Source organism: Ailuropoda melanoleuca, chromosome 14, assembly GCF_002007445.2.
Source record: "Ailuropoda melanoleuca isolate Jingjing chromosome 14, ASM200744v2, whole genome shotgun sequence".
NCBI classification, from domain to species: domain Eukaryota; kingdom Metazoa; phylum Chordata; class Mammalia; order Carnivora; family Ursidae; genus Ailuropoda; species Ailuropoda melanoleuca.
Window position 1 is genome coordinate 9,304,016 of NC_048231.1, and position 6,000 is coordinate 9,310,015.

Here is a 6,000-nt window from a genome sequence, read left to right on the forward strand (position 1 = left end):
GCTGGGGAGAGTTGGAGGATGAGAGGAGTGTGAAGTTTAAGTTTTAAGACAAGAGACAAGGTGTGCTCCTCACAGTTTAGGAGATGGTGAATGCAGGGCAAACAGATGCCACCTCTCAGCTCCCCCACTTAAACAGTCAAAGGAGGAATGACTGACCCAGCCCCCCTTCACACGAAGGGACTTACTCCAGCTCTGACTTTATCCCTTAATTTCCAATTTGGCTTCTTTCTCCTTCAACCCCACCTTTGTTCTCCCCAGCTCTGACTTCCTACAATTCTAGACGAGATGAATTACACCCTGAGAAAGGACCAAACTGTCCAGACTCTGTTGGATCAGCCAGCAGCACTGCTGGAGGAGATATAATACAGAATCTCTCTTTCAACATTCTCATTTCACATATGAGGAAATGAAAGGCCAAGCACTCATGTCATGTGGCAGAGTCACGAAGCTGAGAGAACCCAAATCCCCCTGCCCCCCAGGATGATGTTCCATTATATATCATCATGCTAACTCTCAAAGCGGGGTCAGCTTACCTCCCCAGGCCACCACCTCCACCTTCATTCCTCTTCCACAAACACCTCAAAATGGTAGAAGAGCCTTAGAGTTAACTTGCCTGGAACAAATAAGGATGAAAATAACAAGCATCATCTCAATGAGCTAACTGGTCAATGTGAAGGGAGTACTCAATAGACACAAGCACTTTCTCAGAACAGGACAGTCAAATGCTTTCTACCCTTTGCAGAGTGTACCTGGGACCCCATAGTCAGAATCAGGTCTCCACAGCTGGACTCTAATGATCAGCAGGGAAGGCCCAGAAAGTAGGTTGGAGGATGAGGTCTGGAGTGAAGAATCTGCAAAGATAAGCCATTATGACTAGTGGCAGTAGGGTGACAGAAAGAAAAATGCTGCCCAGAGAGTCTGTTCAACGAGAGAAAAATTTTGGCATCAAAATGAAATGGGGTTTATGAGATACATTCCTATGCCAAGCAGAAAGTCTGTTCCCCTTATAGTAACTCCCAGGCCATCTGGTCTACTTCCTCAGTGCAGGGTACCAACCTCTCTCTCCTTCCCGAACATTCATTGGGATGTTGTTTTTCAAATAAGACTCTGTAATTCCATCTCCTTTTAACTAGCTGTGTTTAATCCACATTAGCTCTCCCTCTTCTATCTTACTGACATTATCTTCCCGTTTACCTTCTCCTTGACACTTGTTCCATCCCCTGATCCAAGGTTACAGAACACAACAGAATCAGACAGATCCCAGTTCAAATCCCAGTTTGTGGATACTTGCTAGTCGTGTGACATGTGCAATCACTTTATCTTTCAGAGCCTCAGTTTTTCCAGCTGTAAAATGGGGATAATTAATAGTAGCTATCTCATTGCTGTGAGAGAAAGAGAACATATGTCAAGTGATTAGTCCAGTGCCTGGCATACAATAAGTCTTTAATAAATGATGGCTGTCACTGTTATCATTGTTATGATCTCAGAAGCCAGCTGAAGCTGCATTTATGGAATTAAGGCTCAGAGGGCTGAAATCGGCTGTCCAAGGTCACACAAGCGAATCAGGGAGGGATCCAAGATTTCCTGATTCTGGAAGCCTTTGCCAACCATCGGCTCTTGCACAAACGACATCATTGCCCAATGACCTAGAAATCTGAGTATCTGATCACATCCAAGTACCACAACTGATGATTTAACAAGCACTCCCTGTGTGCTAGAAACTGTGCGGGCTCTATGAAAGCTGTAAGGCACCTACAGGTCAGTGTAAGAAAGTCACCCCCTGTTTGTAGCAGGCAAAAACAGTTACAAAAACAAAAATCTGGAGCTGCTCCTTGTGTTACCCAGTGCTGACAATATTTCTTGTCCATATTTGTTTTAAGAGGGAGCTGAAAGTCAGACCAATGCCCTGGCTGCCTTACTCCTGGCTTTTGAAAGGCTTTTTGGATTGGGAATGAGAGGGAGGGGGAACCTACAGACTAGAATGGGATCTGGCCAAGGACAGCTATAAAAAAGAAGGTAGGGTTTGGCAGTAGGCTAAAAATAGGTGCCCACCACTGCTCCGAAGTATATTGATTATTGTCTATAAGGTGGGCTTCTCGCTGCACCCGGGCCCGTCCCTCCACTGCCTGTGCGCTGAAACCGTGGAGCCCAGGAGGCACATTTTATCTTGAAGCATGAATCACCCTTCAGAAGTCCAGAAAATAATCTTCTCTTTGTGACTCTTCCATCTCCTTCTTGGCTGGCATCCCTAGATCCTCAGGGCTGTTATCGAGGCCTTAACGAAAACTCAGGGTGAGTGACCTTTCTAATGGAGACGGACCATTCCAGAAACTCACGTGATGGGGTGCCTCTTAGAAACTGAAAGGAAACAGTGAATGAATGAACCAGTTAGAAAGCATTCATCATTCAAATTCGACTGCGGAAGCAGTCAGAAATGGCTAATCCAGTGTGTTCTGAAGGTGGGGCTTCCGAAGTAGAAAGGAATGGCAGAAAACGCTCTCAGATTTATGCCCCCACCCCATCTATTAGATCTCCCTACGTGAGGTTAGGATTTGACAACGCAAGTCTTTTTTTTTTTTTTTTTTGGACTTTTTTNTTTTGCTCCTAAAGGATGGAGCAGCAGGAAGGAGCAAGCTGAGACCCAAGTCCTGTCCATGTAGACTGTTGGCCCTAATTTCAAGGATGCCGTCCCTTCTATAATACCAGTCATACTGGGGCCAAGAGCCCTGAAAGGATATCAAGTTCTCTGTTGGGGAGCCAGCAGAGTAAAGGGTAATGGGCAGCTGGATGTTCAGAAACAGAAATTGGCAATGACTTTGGTTACTCCTCACATTGCCAGATAGGACTGTGACCAAGCCCAAAGATAGAAGCACCAACATCAGAGCAGGGTAGAAAGTTACCTTTCAGAACCATCCTTTGAAGGAGCAGCGGACCAATACCACTCTGTGACCTCAACCACACTACATTTATATATAGGGGGATTGATGTTAAAATGAACATTGAGGACAGCCTGAAGTGGAGAAGAGTGGGAGCCCATACCTGCGGGATCGGTGTGAGCACAGGCAAGGGAGCAGGCCCTCCTTTTTATCTGGGAATAAGCCCTGACGATTCAGCTTCAGCTCTGTTTAGGGATGTGAGTGGCAGGGGTGAAAGCCACTTCCTTTTCCTTAAATCACAGCAGCATGGAGCATACCCCAGTGCGAAGTCTGAGGCACGTGGGCACCGGAAACCAAACACATGGGTTCCTAAACTCCATCGGTGCGTCTTCGCCTTAGCAGGGATTCCTCTAGTACTTGACTCTCAAACACTGTGAAATCGCAGGAAAAGAAAACTTGCGCCCCACAGACACTCACACACGCCACAGCCACTGGCCTAACTCTCGGCGTGACTCAGTTTCCTTCAAGGGAAACCGTAACCAAAAGTGCTGCCTCCTAGCCCTTCCCCAGAAATCTGCTTACACTTCACTTTTCAAATACAAAGCCTCTGACGTCTGAGACGGGTGGTACAGCAAGCAGAAGACCCGGCCAGAAAGGCTGTATTTCTTCCTGACATCCCTTCTGACATTCCTTCCTCAGCCAGGTGTTGCCACAAAGGGAGCTGAGAGTTTGCCAAGTCAGAAATTATCCACACCTTAAAAGGCATGTTCCTGCAATAAAAGGAAAGAAAAGAAAAAAAAAGAAAACCCAAACCACCTTGTCTATAAATTGGGAGTGAGGTGAGGAGGTAGGAGGAAAAGTAAAGGGATACAAATTTGAAAATGGCCAGACTGTGCGGGAAGGAGGAGGTTAGATTTCCCTTCCCTCAAGGACAGCCAGATCTGATAAGGCCTCTGATGAGACCCAACAGCTTCGCTTTACTCCCTACACCCAGGTCTCAGCTTGTAACATCAGAGTCCCTGCCATCATCAGAGACCCTTCCCTTCTCAGAGCTGGGAAGGTGACTGTCACTGATGTCCAGGCTGCACCCTGTCTACTGGGGGAAATCCTACTTAGAAGGAGCTCTAGGATGTCCGGAGAGCAGAGGCAGACAGGAAAACACTTGCGGCCTGCGTGCTACAGCAAGTGCCTTCCAATTAAAAACTACACTTTTAAAAGCAGCCCTGAGCTTTCCCTATCACAAAAGCTGTAATTTAGCCCTTTCCTGCAAAATGACACCTTTCCCTTTAGAAACAATATATAAATCTAATACACGTGAAATAAACACAGTAAAAGTTTCCCTAACTACTTTCACATCTTTCAAGGACCCAAGGCTCTTAAATCACTTTACAAATGTAAAACTTCAGGCCTCATTGCTTTAAGACAGGGAGTCGGGGGAGTACCGTTTTCCCATCTGACTCAGTACATCTGAGGAACAGGCCATGGAACAGCCCTTCTCTCACCACCGGGGGTGGGGAGGTCAGGCCTCCATAGCCTTACTCTCACTTCTGAGTAAACAGCTTGGGATAAACCCAATGGGGGGGGGCTGAGCAATAATCAACCCTACCCATTTAGAAGGAAAGGTCCCTGCAAGTGGGCTGGCGGTGTTCTCTGCTCTAGCACCCGCACCTGACTTCTGCCCCAAGTTCCAGAGCTACACATGTAGGACTCAGGGGACTTCATTTTCTCCTGCTACCCCTCACTGGTCCTGGGACCTCCCTTATTCCAGTGCCTCTGAGTGGCTGAAGTCAACATGACTTCAGCTTGTCATCTGGCCTCCAAGGACCTGTTGTCTCCCAGTTGCCCCTCCCTGTCCCCAAACACAAAGCCTTGAGGTAGAAGGCCAAACCTCATCCCAGCCCACCCCCTCCATGTCTCCAGAGTAACACAGCCCACCCCTGGCCCAACGACTTGTATCATCAGCCCATTCACAGCAGGCAGAACGGCACCCAACAGTCCAGCTCCCTGCCACCTGCAGTGCCTTCCGTCTCCACAGGCAAGCAGATGTAGTCCTGCCCTGCAACCAGGGGAAAACCCAATTCTCAAAGGGCTGTCCTTTCTAAGAGGAAGAAAGGCAGTGGGCAGTCCTGCCACAGAATGGAAGCTGGTGGTCACATGCGAGTCAGCTTGGGTCTGGAGACACCAGCGACCTGGATCCCAGCCCACTTGCTCTCTAGAGAGAAAGACAGTATACCACCCCCAGGGCTAGCCATTCAGCCCTAACCTTTACCCTTCTTCCTGGTTACAACAAAGAGAGAAACTCAGGCAGTCCGATGACCCAAGCCTAAAGGCCAGAGTCTCAGCTCATTTGTTACTGGGTGCTGAGAACACAGGAGAATTGGTGAGCAGAGCCCCCAAGGTTACATTGGCACAGCTCCCTGGGGTCCTGATCTCTTTCTCTGGGAGGGTTTGAAGTGGCATCAGTGCAACCTAGCACCCTAAGCTCGGTACCTGAGGCAACCAAACATACCGCTGAGGAAACCTTGGAGAAAGTCCCAGGAAGGAAGGAAAGGGGGTCAGCTTCTGACCGGGTGCTGAAAGAGGGAAAAGAAGACACCTGGGAAAGAGGCCAATGTCTCCCTGCCCTTGCCATGAAAAGGGCTGTAATGGTCCCCCATCTCAACCCTGCATCTCCCACCGAGGATCTCGAATCAGAGAGGGCAAATGGAGAGCTGGCGGCCAGGCGGCTGGGCCGGGACCCAGGGCACTGACTCCAGGTGTGCAGTCCACCATCACCCGGTTTTTCCATGCACCCCGGGGAGAAGGCAGCAGGGTCATCTTGGCAAGGTTCCATCCCCTTCAGGAAAGTCCTCAGCCTCAAACTCAGGAGGGTCGGTGTTTCCCACTCCCATGCCCTGGCTCCCTAGCTCCCACTGAAACTGGCGCCCCCCTCCGCGCTCTCAAGGCGGCCTCAGAGGTGCTCTCCGCCCGGAGGAAGGGGGGGTTGTCAGCCTTCCCGGCCGGAGATCCCCGCTGGCCCCTTCCCCCCCCCCACCTCCCCGATACCCCTTTGTTTCAGGCGGGGAAAGTTGCCAACGTGCACCCCTTCCCCAACACGCCCCCTTGCGCGCCCATCCCCCGCCGG

The 6,000-nt window shown here is 49.5% G+C and overlaps 1 protein-coding gene across 3 annotated transcripts in view; it reads right to left on the bottom strand.

The window, feature by feature from the left end:
- Positions 1 to 6,000, bottom strand: part of TMEM229B (transmembrane protein 229B) — a 38,570-nt gene that overhangs the window by 32,055 nt on the left and 515 nt on the right. The window contains exons 1-3 of one of the 3 annotated variants that reach the window (XM_034642147.1): positions 1,195 to 2,490; positions 750 to 851; positions 534 to 613 (exon numbers count right to left, since the gene is read on the bottom strand). The exons of 1 other annotated variant lie outside the window; for it this stretch is intronic. The gene's annotated coding sequence lies outside the window, so the exon portion shown is untranslated. Of the gene's footprint in view, positions 1 to 533; positions 614 to 749; positions 2,491 to 6,000 lie in introns of those variants that run through there. One more of the 3 variants, XM_034642148.1, reaches the window with a different exon arrangement.